We start from the raw sequence: 15,148 nt of genomic DNA on the forward strand, positions 1-15,148 counted from the left end.
ATATTGAGAAAAAATTATTGCAACCCAGAAGCAATTAAGTGCAAGGAAGAAATAAGATCTCTTCAGACACAGAAATTCTCCCTAAATTCTCCTGCAATTCTTCCTTTCCCAAAAGCTGTTGGGAAATAGACTATACCAAATGTGGCAATAAATCCAGAAAGAAAAAGATTGGGACTGCAGAAATGAAAGATGTAAAGATGTGTTAGAAGAGAGAGCAGAGAGCCTCCAGGGTGGGGATAAAATGACTTGCTACCTGGACAACCGCCTGGGGCAGATCCAGGTTGGATCTGCAGGAAGATCACTCAAGAAGATGAAAATAATAGGACACCTAATAGATCCAAGTGTTATTTAGAAGAGATTTACACACCTGGGGGGGTGTTGGGATTAATTTTTGATGAGAATACAGAAATCCAAACAAATGGGGAAAAAAGTGTTACATCTTACAGAATCAAAATGTGCAGAAAAAAAAAATTAAACATATCATCTAGCTCAGCTATGAATAGAATATACAGAATACCAATCACGTAAAGTGATTTTGTTTTAACCAACATAATAACAATATAAGTATTTGGGAATAGGATGTCTAGCTGGGAAGATGGCAGAAGAGATCTAAATCTTCTTTCTTTGTGTTTGGAAATCAATTAAACTGAGAAAACAAGATATAACACTATAATCATGAAACTTAGAAATATGGAAATAACTATCACAAGAATAAGATAAAATAATTAACAGATTTTCCCTGAGAAGCAGGAAATCACAGTTTTTTGAGTCCTGAAACCATATCCATGTAGCCATGGTTAAATATAAATAAATGTGGTGTTTGTGTGTGTGTGTGTCTAAATTGGAGAAGGCATGAGTTATCTTAACGTTGGAAGTCCCCTTGATTCATTTCCTTGATCTCAGAGGCCCCAGGGCTGTCCAAACTCATGCTGGCCAGCTGCTTCAGGTCTTTGAGATGCCTACAAGACCTCCAATTTGAGATGTCAAGGTGGCTGCTGGGTTCACTAGTCTATTGGGCTAAAGATAGTGCTTAAAGCTATAGGACCCAATGAAATCACCTAGTGAGTACAGGGCAGAAGTGAGGAAGTTCAAGAACTGAGCCCGGGCATCATCATCTAGACATAAAGAGAGGAGGAACATCCAGGAAAGGCAAATGAGAAGGAGCAGCTTGTGAAGTAGAAAGGAAATCAGGAGAACGGGGCTTCCAAACAATTTGAGAGAGATTTCAAAGATGCAAGAGTCAAGGAAGATAAAGACCTCGACATGCTCATTCCAATCTTGTGTCAGGATATAAGAATATAACAGGCATGCAGAATAAGAAATCCCACTGTTGGAAGGTTTCACACTTAATATAGAATGGAATCGTGTTTAGACTTTGCCTGGTCGAATATTGGATTAGCTCTTCTAGATCTGTAACTAGAAATTTTGTAAAGATAAATTTTCTCCAAGTTGCTCTGTCTCTTTCAGAACAAATAAAGGGGCTGAGGAAGCACCTAGAAGGTCTCTCAGACTGATGCAGATTTTAGCAAGATTCCTAAATCTGTGTCCTTTCAAGCGATTCCGTAGTGGAAAGAGAGTTTGTCTTTTATTGAGAAGGTAGTGGGCTGTGCTGTACTTACCTTTCTCAAACTTCAGGGGGCGGACTCTGACCAAGAAATAATCCTGGACAAATTGCTCAAAGCTTCCATACACCAGACATGCACTCTGGAATCTAGGGGGAATAAAAGGTGTTTTAATCCAACTACTCTAATTAGGAACAATTTGCAGTGTTTCTGCTGTGTTTTGTGCAGTAAAAGAGATTAGGGAGCTAAGAACATAATAGCTCTGTTTCCTGGGTTTATGCCCAAGGGTGCTGGTGAGGAGTGAAGGCTGCCTGTTTCTAAGCCAAGCAAGAATTAGCCACGGTTGGCCCGAGACTCCCACCTGCTAGAAAGGCAGTATTTTATTTAAATTTAGCCACATCGACGGGATATCTTTGGGTGCTTTGGGCAAATTCAGAGTTAATTCAAGAACGTGGTACAAAATAGATTGAGAATGTTCTGGGGTTTTTGGATGCATCTCTTCCTTCAGGAGGAAGTCGCTTAGCATATCTTACAGTTTTGTCAGAGACTAGCGGCACACTCCGTGACTGAGCTATCACTCTTTACAGATTCCATTTTGTACCTAACGTCTTAGGGACAGATGGAACAAAACAACACGAACAAACATCAAACTGGCTGTATTTAGAGCAGCCCTCAGAGCTTCCTCGGGAAGGATCAGGCCACTTGCAGGGCACTCTTCCACCCTCACTTGAGCACCAGCGCTCATCTTAGCGCTCAGCGTGATATGAAGAAAGAATGGAAGAGGAAGCAGAAACTAATGAGCCTTCTGTATTCCAGTTTCTGCACTAGACTCAGCATAGATGACCTCCCTTGTTCCTCAAAACAACATAGCAAATTATACATCAATTTCCTCTCTTTAGAAGGAGGTCGGGGCTCAGGGTTTGGGTAACCTGCCTGTGGTGAGAACCAACATGGAGGGAGGAGAATCTGCTCCAAGGTGTCCTACTCTGCCTCACTTCCCTTAGTCAGAAAGTCTCCTGGCCTCCATCCACACAAGGAACAATGGTGCCTGATGTTTTACCAACAGAGATTTACCCCTTTGGGATCATTATTGGGCCCCCGAGGCTGTCTTTTAAAAGTGTACCATGGCTGGGATACCTGGGTGGTTCCCACGGTTAAGTGTCTGCTGTCGGCTCAGGCCATGATCCCAAGATCCTGGGATCAAGTCCCGCATCAGGCTCCCTGCTCAGCGGAAAGTCTGTTTCTCCCTCTCCCTCTGCTTCTCCCTCTGCTTGTGCTCTCTCTCTTTCTCTCAAATGAATAAACAAAACATCGAAAAAAGTTTAAAAAAAATAAATAAAAGAGTACCATGGTACCAAGATATCATGATGTTACTTTTCCAGACACTTTATTTCAGATTCAGTGAGGTTGGGGGGAAGGGCTGGGGCTTGAGAAATAACCCAAACCATAAGCGAAGAGTGCCCTGTTCATAGATGACAATGAGTTTCCCCAGAGTGGGGGGAAGGGCTGGGGCTTGAGAAATAACCCAAACCATAAGGGAAGAGTGCCCTGTTCATAGATGACAATGAGTTTCCCCAGAATGGGTCTGCATTTCACCTTGCTTGATCCCAACCAACCGAGCTAGTTACGTTTCCTTGATGGCGTCCTTGGGCGGATGTAGAGGGTTTTCTTTGGAAAGGAAACTTCCTGAGGCCAAGTCTTCAGTTGCCTAGGGCATTTCTCCCAGCTTCAGTTCCCTTTCAGTAAAACTACAGAGCTGCATTCATTAGATAAGCTCAGAGAATCCAGCCAGTCCTGCCTTTCTCTGATCCTGTGTCTCCTCTAGGTCACATGCTGAGAGAAGAGAAATTTATCACCAAAGAGTACCAGCCCGAGTGGGTTTGGCAGGACCTTATCTTGCTGGGTAGGAATCATAGATAAAGCATTGCCAATAGCTACATTTATGCCAACCAGATGGGAGGCAACACCCCTTTGGAATTCTGACCTGATGCTTGAAACCAGAGCAGAGGAGCGCCCCAGTGTGATGTGTTGCCAAGGGACACATTGGCTTTGTGGATAAGATTTCCTGGTTCTTAGATGTCAGCCATGTTCCCCAACTGGGCAGGAGCAAGGCAGCTGTGAATTCCATGACAATGTGCTGCTGGGCACTGCCAAGGACAACTCTTAGAGGCATGAGAGCTTTGCTGGCCCTGGCGATAATGTAGGTTTGTTTTCCTGAAGCTGCCTGGGTCCAGGAGCTAGTTCCACCTGTCCTCAGCCTCACCTGATGGTGGGGACCGTTATACGACCTCCCTCCCCATCGACTTTGAAAAGGAATAAAAACAAAGTCACATTTACAGAATCACTTGCAGAATTTACCTTGACAGTTGTTTACATGTGGAAGTCTGCCACAACATGAGGTGCAGACCAGAGTGATGATTCTTCAAGTGTGTTCCCAAACAGCAGTACCAGCATGACCAGGAGCTTGTGAAAAAGGTTGTGTCCCAACCTTAGGACAGGCTACCTTATCTTCCTTTGTTTGTAAAATGGGAAAGATCCAGGGGTCACCGGAAAGCTCAGATCAAGTCTGTAAAGCAGCTTGTTTCGTGCCTATGTACTATAGGTGTTAAATTTTCTTTTTCCTTCCTTCCCCAAATTTTAAGAGGATGAAGGTCAGTGTGCCAGGGATTTAATCAAGCAAAATATTCATATTGGGACACTATCTGGATGGCTTAGAAAATACTTGTTTGGGGAGGGCACCTGGGTGCTCAGTCAGTTAAGTGTCTGCCTTCGGCTCGGGTCATGATCTCAGGATCCTGGGATTGAGCCCTGTGTCAGGCTCCTTGCTCAGCAGGCAGTTTGCTTCTCCCTCTCCCCCTGTCTGCTGCTCCCCCTGCTTGTGCTCTCTCTCTCTCTCGTCAGATAAATAAAGTCTTTAAAAAACAAATAAATAAAAGGGAAAGGAAAGACCAGAGGAGGCCATGAAGGAGAGGACCCCATTATGTATATTTCTTTTTCTTATTCATTATCCTATAGAAAAATTTAATGACTCTTGATCTGTCAAAAGAAAAAATCCCTAGGCAAAAGAAAGCTTTTAGAAAGAAGATTACTAAGGAGTTACAAACCAGAAGAAAGTTTGAATGATTTTATTTTGTTAATATAAAACAGACTTCAAAAGTGTATCAAAGGGCATTACTATAACTTCTAGTTAGGATTCCAAATGTGCAGTGCTCAGTTTCCTAAATTACAGGATCTTTCTAGCTCATCTCTCTCTCTGCCTTTTGTTTTCTACTTTAAGGAAGACCAACCAGCAGCCTCAGATATCTTTTTCTGGGCTCTCTTGTTTTCTACCCCCGCCCCCAACAGATACGCATTGTCCTTACCCTGGCATGGCAGGTGCTGGGAAGGGTTTTGTAGCCCAGTAATACACATTTTTTTGACAGACAGAGATCACAAGTAGGCAGAGAGGCAGGCAGAGAGAGAGAGAGGAGGAAGCACGCTCCCCGCTGAGCAGAGAGCCCGATGTGGGGCTCGATCCCAGCACCCTGGGATCATGACCTGAGCCGAAGGCAGAGGCTTAACCCACTGAACCACCCAGGCGCCCCCCCCCCCCGTAATACACATTTGAGTGAGTGTTGAAATAAACCAAACTTTACATTCCAAGTATAAGCATGAGAAGGACTGGAGGTGTGACAATGAGGTAGCAAGACTGACTCTTTGTTCTTCAGAAAGGAATTTTAACTTGTATTTATTTGCTCAGTTGAGGACATTGACTATGGCGGCCAGAAGGACAGACTCTGAACTCCACATTTGCACTCACTATCTTCTACTCAGCCACGTGTGCCTGGCAAACGATTCAGCTCCTGCAAGACCTCATTTTCCTCGATGGTAAAATTGAGGCGGTGATGGTACCTGCTCACAGGGAATTAAAAGAATTAAATAAAATAGTGCGTGTAGCACAATTCCTGGAACATAGTATGCGTTCCGTATATGTTAGCTCTTCTTACTTTTAGCTTTTATTTTATTATAAATATAAAAAGTATATAAGATAGAAAGTAAAAAATCCTTTCCTTATTATACTTTTGCACCCCCCCCCCCATACCCCATCCTTCCGAGAAATAATCATTGTTAAAAATTTGGGATGTATTTTTTAAAAACTATCCTTGCCCACAAAGGGGGCCCCCTGTATGTCTTCTCCCTTGTAAGCTTACATTTGATGTTTATTTCAAAAATTCACATAAAGGAAGTTTAGAAATTTTCTATGAGATTGAAATAGATAAGAAATACAGAGGGAATAGATCTTGTAGGTTTAGAACTTTAGAGCTATACCTGATTTTCAAAATAAAGACTGCCTTGTTTTACATGGCTACTTATATCCATAAAAGTGGTCTGGATGAATTTCGTTTTTTCAAAACCTTCCCGCCCCTCTCAAAGCTGCTGATTTTGTCATCATAGCAGATATTCAGAAGATTGGGATGCTGACCTTGAAGCTAACTCCAACAGAAGTGTTAACTCCCCACCGCCTCACACACACACAGAAACACACACCCTACCTCCTCCCATCTCCATGCCAGGCCCAGCAGGGCAATCAAGTCCCCATTCCAGGTATTAACTCTGGGACTCCCCCTCCAGGGCAGCTGGTAAACCAGTTCACAAGCAAAAATACATAGTGAACATAGATGTAGGCAATGAGCAGCTTTTCTTTTTTTTTTTTTTTTTAATTTGATAGACAGAGATCACAAGTAGACAGAGAGGCAGGCAGAGAGAGAGAGAGAGGAGGAGAGAGCAGATAGCCTGATGCCTGGCTCAATCCCAGGACCCTGAGATCATGACCAGAGCCGAAGGCAGAGGCTTTAACCCACTGAGCCACCCAGGAGCCCCTGCAATGAGCAGCTTTGATCAAGACCTGACATCCTCCGCACCTTGGCAGGAGACAGCAACTTCGACCGCCAAGAGGTCAGACTTCATTACGGCATCCCAACATTTTCTTTGCAAATGCTTCTGGATGAACTAATGTACGGTATACGTGGCTCAGTTATCTTATGACATTTCCAGGAGGAGGAGGATTAGTAACAGGGAGATCAGAATAAGGCATCAGACACACACACACATACACACACACACACACACACACACACACACCATTCTAAGACCTAGCTGTGCCTCCTGGTTGGACATGTGCCTAGGTACAGGTATATTTTCCTTGTGCTACCAATGACTGAATGTTCATGGTGATCATCTCTACCTTGTCCAGAAAGAGTCCACTCAAGTCGACTTACTAAAGATCAGCACCACATAGACTCAGTAAGCGTTCTATTATAAATCTTCTGAGTCCCATTTACATGACTTTACACAGAGAGTGCCACTTACTCCTCCTTATAATTATCCTCTCAGTTCTATAGATGAGGGAACAGAGACAGAGTTTACCTAAAAAGTAACAACAGAGAGTTTTAAACTCAGAAATTCTTGCTCCAATACCGTTTTTCTTTCTGCTCCCAAACTACTCAAGATCCGAGAATCGCTAAAACGCTGGTAAGAGATTACCAAAATGCCTTATGATAGTTATGATAGTCAGAAATATCATCATTTTAACCACTGAAACACTGACCACAGAATTCGTAGTTGGTGGTCTTCTGCTGGGTCTACCTACATCCTTCACGGGATGTGTACCCACGCCAGAGAGCACAGGATCCAATCTTTGCTTCCCCAACCTTACCTTCCACAGTCCGTGGACAGACGAGAATATCGAGAAGGCTGAATGTCCTCTGAGGAGCGTGAGGGCACACTCAAAGGCACCCAGGCTTCTAGGCTGAATATCCTGAATGGGAAGGTAATGCGGTTCTTCTTGCCCCAGGGGAGGAGTCAAAATGTGGGTCACCCAAGCCTCGGAAGTATTCCATGTTCATTCTCTGCCCTTTTCCCCAGATCCTGGGCACAGGGGCGACCTGCCAGCAAACAAAGGAAAAACAAACACATAAGTAAAAATCCTTCATTGGGTGTTGGAAAGCATGAAGGCATGAGCGGGAGAAAAAAATGCAAAAAGACAGAGAGGACAATGATTTATATTCTTACTGCTGCTGAGAGTATGTGGTGGAGAAATCACAAAGGGTTTCACATTCTTAGAAGAAAAACAAAACGCAGATATCGAAGGTTACTGTATGGAGGGCATGAGCGTTTCCTGAAAGGCTTGCGAGACCACACAAGAAGAAAGAGGTCTGTATTTGGGAGAATCTCTTTATTTCCTTCTATGTGTCAGAAGTTAAAGGTCTGGGTGGAAGAGGTGGAGAGCACGAGAAGATGAGGACAGCGTCATTTTCAGAAAACACAAATATCACAGTTACCCTTAGTTTTAGGATAAGGAATAAAACATGGTCTCCTTTTTATTCTCATCGTATGAATTGACACATCAACTCATTTCACGTTTTCCTAGGGCATTTCCTCCTCCTGAATATATCCTGTAAATCTTGGGACAGATCCTTTCTTTGCATTTACTTGCAGCTAAATTCGGGAATTTGACTAGACTTGAAGCCATTATACACGACAAACTCTACCGCATATTCTCAATCCTCAGAGGGAACACGTGACACAGGAAAAATAAATAACCGGCTCGTTTGTAAAGGGCTGAACACTTTTGTGACCTTTATTAACACTGGTAGTCATGAGAACTTTGGAATGAGGAATCAAACTTCATTCTTCTGGGCCTGAGTGGGGAGTAGGTCAGCTTAGCAAAGGACATTTAGCTTCATGCACTTCTGAAGGGAAAAGAAAGAACACTCGAGGTTTTTGTGGGTTTTTTTTTTTTTTCACCTTTACTCTAATGGAGAAGTGGTCTGTATTTTCAGCAAACACAACTGAGACTAGTCCATTCAGGAAAACAAACACAACACTCACTCTGCAGGTTTCTAAATATGGTTCTGCTTGGAAGTACACAAACCTGAGACTCCCTTTGAGCCTTTCCAAGATTCATTCATTCACCTACTCCACAAAAATCTGCTGGGCTCATAGGATGGGTCAAGCACTGTGGTAGGTATTAGGGATCCAGTAGGGAGCAAGATGAACGAGGCAGGTGAGGTTCCCGTCCATATGACATCTATGTGTTGCTCACCCTTCCTGCATTTCCACAGTCTGTCAGCCCATCACAAGCCTACAGCTTTGCAGCTTGCCTGGTTAATTTCTTGCTGTCTCCTAACCTCTGCCATCTTGCAAGGTGTTATTTGTATGGATTTGGAACATATAGTCCCCATCGATAAACAATGTAACCACTCACCATATAATTTCACCCACCTAAAAGCCCACCTACTCTCTTCCCACTGTAGCAAATCTCCCTGGTTCTTCAAGATGCTCATGGCACCCACATCCAGTGGGAAGACTTTCCTTCTGCTCCTGCCTCTGTCAGTTCCCCTCTCCTCTGAAACCTTGTAACACTCAACTAGGCTCCAAGATGTTCCGGGGGTGGGTATTTACTGCATCCCTTTTCTACATTTGCTGTTCTTCGTCTCCTCTAATGTCGTTTCACACGCTAGATGACACTCCTTCACAGCAAGGACTGTGCTTTATTCTCTGATGGTAGCTAGCTCATTGTATCAGATTTGCATATGAATTCTATACACTTGAAATATACATTTCCATTTTCTCATTAAAATCTTTTAATAATTGAGTTATGTTCTGAATCATTTGCATATATATCCGTTTAACATAGTCTAAGTTCCTGTTATGTCCCAAATGATCTGGTGCTGTGGGGGCTAGGAAGGAAATTGACAACACAATGTATGCCCTTGAGAAGTCGTATTTTCCAAAATGAGTCAAGAAAGGCCAAGGAACGATTCAATGACTTTGAAATTAAAAATAATCCTGTGTCGTAATTCTTGATTCTGGTTATCAGAAGTTGCGCGCGTGTGTGTGTACGTGTGTGAGTGTGCCTTCATGAGTGGGTGTGGTGTGCATTACACTTAGTTGATAAGAGGAAAGGCTAGCTTTAGCCCTATTTTGGTCAAATTTTATATTATGCTAAAATTGTCTACCAGAAAACCAGGCCATTGGATAAAAGCTAAAAATGATTCAGTTGATCATTAGATGTTGGAAATGTAGACAAGAATCCACTAGAAGACAGCCATATATTTTCTCAACACTGACCAATTAACCTGTGAGCTGGATTTAAGTAATTAGTCATTCACAGATATTTCTTTCTTCGTGTAACTTGAAAAATGGGCACCACTCTGGTCAAAATGATTTTTCTTTCTCTATTGTTTATTTGTAAATCTGGTATAGGAAAAAAGTAGCTCTGTGTGTGGCAGAAAAAAATATGGTCAAGAAGATGAGGAAAGTGAGGTCCTTTCATTTAATGTGACTCTGTATCTACCTTAACACACCATGATCCAGAGCCCCTCACACCTCTCTGTTTTCCTTTTAAAACAGATGAAGGCTTCAAGCAGCTTTTTGGTTATTTTCCCATCATGATTCTCTCCACTGTTTGCCAAGCCCTCTGGACAAGCCAAAATGAAAAGCGTTTCCTTCTTGGTGGTTGGTTGGTATGTGGACCTGTGTTTGCGTAAACTTGTGTGTACACTGCCTGGCTTATACTAGGGATCTCAAAGCCCCTGGGCTTTGAATGGAGCAGAAAGGTGGAACTTGGTTTTGAACTTAGCAATAACAATGTTGACTTTTGGAGTGCTTGAGAAAACCCCCAACTCTGCATGGAAACGACTGACTTAGATACTATACACAGCAACTGTGACAGTCACTAGGAATGTTGCCACAGACAACTTTGAAGGGTCCTAGAACAAAATCATATTTGGTTCTATTTCCTCAAATAGGATATGCTGATTATTTCTATAGTCTTTTTTCTGAGGTTACGGTGTTTTCCACTTTGCATCTCTGTGTTATACTTGTATTTATTAAAGAATATTTATCATTTACTCCTTCAGTCAGTCATTTTGGTCAATGAAAAGAAACATGTATTTTCATTTTGTTCTATTTTGTCATTATTGTGTTTTGCTTGTTTTCTTCTAAAACAAATCTTAAAGCCAGAAATAAGGGTAAAGTACCATGAAATCACTGAGGATGAAATATGGAAACCCCGCCATCAATTAAGTATCTCCTGAAGATGTCTGTCCTGCCTTCCTCATGTCTTGGATAGCAATGTAATGTGCCTTTTGAACATGAGGATTGAAAGGAGATCTGTGGTCAAACTCCAAAGTAAATAGAAATCGGAATCGGATTCTGTGTCCATACGGTAACAGACGCTTGAGTCCCCATCCTACTATTACATCCTGGGATCCGGGTGTGGCCTGGAAGCTACAGGATAAGATCCATGGAAGAAGGACGGTTCTATCGTAAACGCCTTACCTCACACCGATTTTCTGAGTTTCTGGATTGGAACATGCTAGAGCAATTGGTTTTTTGTAGGGTGAGAAGACACCTTTGTCATTATGCAGTATCTTCTCCTTTATATGTTTCTTTCGGGGACCAGATTCCCAGCCCATTGGATGTAGGTTGTATCTATGGCTCACTCACCTGTAAGCCCCTGGTCCTAACAAATTCTATTAGATTTGTTCTGTGAATGAAGGAATGAAAGATTACATTTAATAGGCAGAGAAACCGAATTCTTACCAAGAAACTCTCTTCTCCGTTCGAGTGACTTTCCAAGGTAAATTTCCATCCTTTGACTTTAAACATTGACATGAGGCCGGGTCTGGGGATAAAGATAACAGGAAGGAAGGACACATCTCTGTTTTCCTGTAAGGAAATGCAAAACTTGAATGGGAGAATAAAAAATACGTTTCTTGGAAACTGAAGGTGACTGAAAAAAAAATCATTAATGCAGAAGAATATAAATATATCACAGTTGAGCTAAAAGACATCACACAGACACATGCACGCATACCCCCAATTTAGAAGACCTACATAAGACTATGCTCTGCAAATTTCCCCATGTCATAAGTTTCAAAACATAATTTTAATGAGCTGCATGCTCTCCCATCACGTTGTTGTGCTGGATTTAATCATTTAACCAACCCCTCATTTGCAGGGCTCTGGAGTAAAGAATTAATCTTACCCTAAAAGAGGTTTGGCCTTTATTTTGGCTACTGGGAAATATTCTTTTGGCTTCTGGAATGTCCTGCCTGATAAGGGTGTCTTTGTTTACCTTAGGGATTTGTGCCACACTGTGCAGTCTAACAGTGTGATTTATGACGGAGGTTTTAGGGCCATGTGGCCTCGGTTTTCCCTCCGGAGGGGCTGAACACAAAGTGGGACATGCCACACTGTCACACAGGTAATCAATCATGTATTCGTGCCTGAGCCCCAATAAAAACTCCAGACATCCAAGAATCAGTTGGCCTTCTCAAGTTGGCAATACTTTGTCATATTGTCACACGTTGTTGCCAGGGGATTTCACGCTGACCATGATTCTACTGGAAGGAGACAAACAGAAGCTCCCCATTTGGAATTTTCTGGAACTCTGCCCTAGGCATATCTTCCCTTGGCTGACTTTCACCTGTACTCTTTCATTATAATAAATCATTACCATAAGTATAACAGTTTTTGGTGAATTCTGTGAATCCTGGTTTTGAATTATCAAACCTGAAGTTGACTCTGCAGTTGGCATCAGAAACAAGGGTGATTTTGTGGTCTGTGCTCCCTAATTCCCCAGAAGCACAATTTTAAGTTCCTAATTCCCTTTAAGTTGTCCATGATTTTTAAATGAAAGATGGTTTTAAAAGAGCATTTCTTAGAATAAAGGAAAAATTACATTAGGTATGTGTCATTTTTAATATGTATTAGAGAAGTTAAAAAAGTACAGCTCTTAGAATTAGGAAAATAAAACAAATTGTTTCAACTTTTGTAATGTAAATAATATAGTAATACATAGTATGCACATATGTTTGTATCTTTCACCTTTTCCTTTCCTCAGATTCATAAAAGTAGAATTAATGAAATAAAATGCCTGGGCATCAAACTTAGAAAAGTGGAAGCATTTGAATGTGTAGCATGAGAAGGGGGAAAGAGAAAAGGCAAATGCATGGAGGCAGGGAGGCACAAGATTGTTTGAAAGTCAGTGAGGGAATGATCTCAGCTGCACAGATGAAAGCTTAAACAGGTGAGTATTTGAGGAAAAGGATTAAGAAGGTGACTCCATGATGACAGGCCTTCCAAGAGTCTAGCTGCCATGAAACCTCATTGCACAAAGGATTTGAGGGAGCTGAAAGCCCTATAAAAGGTGAAGCTTAAAAAAGTTGATTATTTCAGAACAACCAGAGGAGGTTGATAGCAAGCAGATTATATGTCATATGGGTAGAATCCAGACTCAGAGCCTAGCCTTTAAAGATTTTATTTATTTATTTGTTTATTTGAGAGAGAGAGAGAAAGAGAGAAAATGTAAGCGAGTGCAAGAGGGAGCAGAGGAAGAGGGAGACAAAGATAGAGAATCTGTCTTAGAATCTCAAGCAGACTCCTCACTGAGCACAGAGCCCAGCACGGAGTTTGAGCCCAGACCCTGACACCATGACCTGAGCCGAAATCAAGAGTTGGAGGTTCAACTGACTGAGTCACGCAGGCACCCCAGAGCCCTCTGAAGTATTTGATACTTAATATAAGGGTAACGACTAAGACCTCAAAAGTCTTATAGTCCTTAGGCACAATTTGAAATAATGCCAGTCTTTCTTCTGAAAATTAATTGTAAGAAAATCTAAGCTTTCCCATGAGAATGGATTAACGTTTTTTTTGTTGTTGTTTATTTAGAGATGGAGAGAGAGTGACCAAGGGCATGGGGTGGTGGCAATGCAGAGGGAGAAAGAGAGAATTTTAAAACATTTATTTGTTTACTTATTTAGATGGAGAGGGAGAGAGATAATCTCAAACTGACTCCCCACTGAGCATGGAGATCAACACAGGACTTGATCTCACAACCCTGAGATCATGACCTGAGCCAAAAATCAAGGGTCAAATGCTTAACCAACTGAGCCACCCAGATGCCCTATACTAACACTTTTAATGAAAGCTTCTAACTAGTTCCCCAGCTCCCAGGATAGACTCTTGCACATAGCAGGTACTTGATAAATGTTATGTCAAGAAATTAACAGATGGACAGGTGGGTGGATGGGTAGATGGATGGATGGACATCATTATCCAAATTGTAAACCTCGGATCGGGGAGGATATACTTACTTTCCAAAAGTATGGTGTTCAAATATTGTGAGATTTCCAAAGATTCTTTTCCAAACAATTTGAGAAGATTGATGGAAATTACTAAATTTAAGAGAAAATGCTCAATGGGTCTAGAAAGTGATGGGAAAAGATGTGTAGCTTCCCTGTGATTTCACTCATTTCTAAGGTTCACTACCAATGTAGCCCAGAAAACAGTTCTCCTCTCTAGGTACTCCCATTAGGGCCAGCTTCACTGGTGTGTGAACTGTGAGTTGCACAGAGTCCTACATTTTGAAGGGCCCACAAATGGATTAATGTTCTGCTATCACTGTCTTAGAATTCTTTGAACCAGGAGTCCACATTTTCACTTTGCACTGGGCTATGCAAATGATGCACCAGGGCCTGGCTCCTATTGCCAGGTGATTTCCCAAAGAGGAACTGAAAAGCTGTCAACAGTGGCTAATTGCTTAAAAACACCTCAAAGTTGGTGTAACCACCTGAAGAAACAAATAGCATCTTAACAAAACAGTTTTCTTTACTCACACTAACACTTCAAAATTTACTAAAGAGGTTATTTTAATAGTGTTCTCCCTCTCTTATCTCTTCGTGTCTGAATGACTTTCACTCTGTGTTTCTCTAGTCTACCTTTTCAGATCATTAAGCCAGGCTTTTAAGCATGGTGCAGTGATTAGAGTTTCTGAGAAGTCCTTAAGGTCAAACCTATTATCAACATAGCATTAAAATATAATTTGCCTTTTTTACTCTCATTTTCTTGTATTCAATAATGAGACTTTCCAAAGACTGCATGACACGTGATATAAACCACAGGTTGAATACAGAAATAAGTATGAGGATCCAGCTTTCTTCTGTTAAACATAAAGAGATTTGCAAAAATGTAAATCAATGCCACTCTTGTCACTCAATTTGTTCTTGCTTTGGAAAACATAATTATTTTTCATGAAAATGTTGTTTTTTGTTAACATGTGATGCATTGATTATTGCCATTTTAAATGATTTACCAAAAATGAAGAACAAAACTGGAGGTATCACAACCCTAGATTTCAAGATATACTACAAAACTGTAGTATTCAAAACAGTATGATACTGATACAAAAACAGACACATAGATCAATGGAACAGAATGAAGGCCCAGAAATAAACCCATGATTATATGGCTAACTAGTGTACAACAAAGGAGGCAAGAATATGCAATTGGAAAAAGACAGTCTCTTCAACAAGTGATGTTGGGAAAAACTGGACAGCTACATGCAAAAGAATGAAATTGGACCACTCTCTTTAAATCATACATAAAAGTAAACTTAAAATAGATTAAAGACCTAAATGTACTACTTGAAGCCATAAAAATCCCAGAAGAGAGCACAGACAGTAATTTCTCTAACATTGGATGTAGCAACATTTTTCTAGATAGACCTCCCCAGGCAAAGGAAACAAAAGCAAAAGTAA

General features: G+C 41.4%; 1 long non-coding RNA gene across 1 annotated transcript in view; it reads right to left on the bottom strand.

Annotated features, from left to right (window-relative positions):
- LOC132017987 (uncharacterized) overlaps positions 1 to 7,480 on the bottom strand; it is a 35,295-nt gene extending 27,815 nt beyond the window's left edge. The window contains exons 1-2 of the long non-coding RNA XR_009404433.1: positions 7,258 to 7,480; positions 1,620 to 1,711 (exon numbers count right to left, since the gene is read on the bottom strand). This is a non-coding gene — a long non-coding RNA (uncharacterized LOC132017987). The remainder of the gene's footprint in view (positions 1 to 1,619; positions 1,712 to 7,257) is intronic.
- Positions 7,481 to 15,148: the final 7,668 nt, after the last annotated feature.

Source organism: Mustela nigripes, chromosome 5 (genome assembly GCF_022355385.1).
Source record: "Mustela nigripes isolate SB6536 chromosome 5, MUSNIG.SB6536, whole genome shotgun sequence".
NCBI lineage: Eukaryota > Metazoa > Chordata > Mammalia > Carnivora > Mustelidae > Mustela > Mustela nigripes.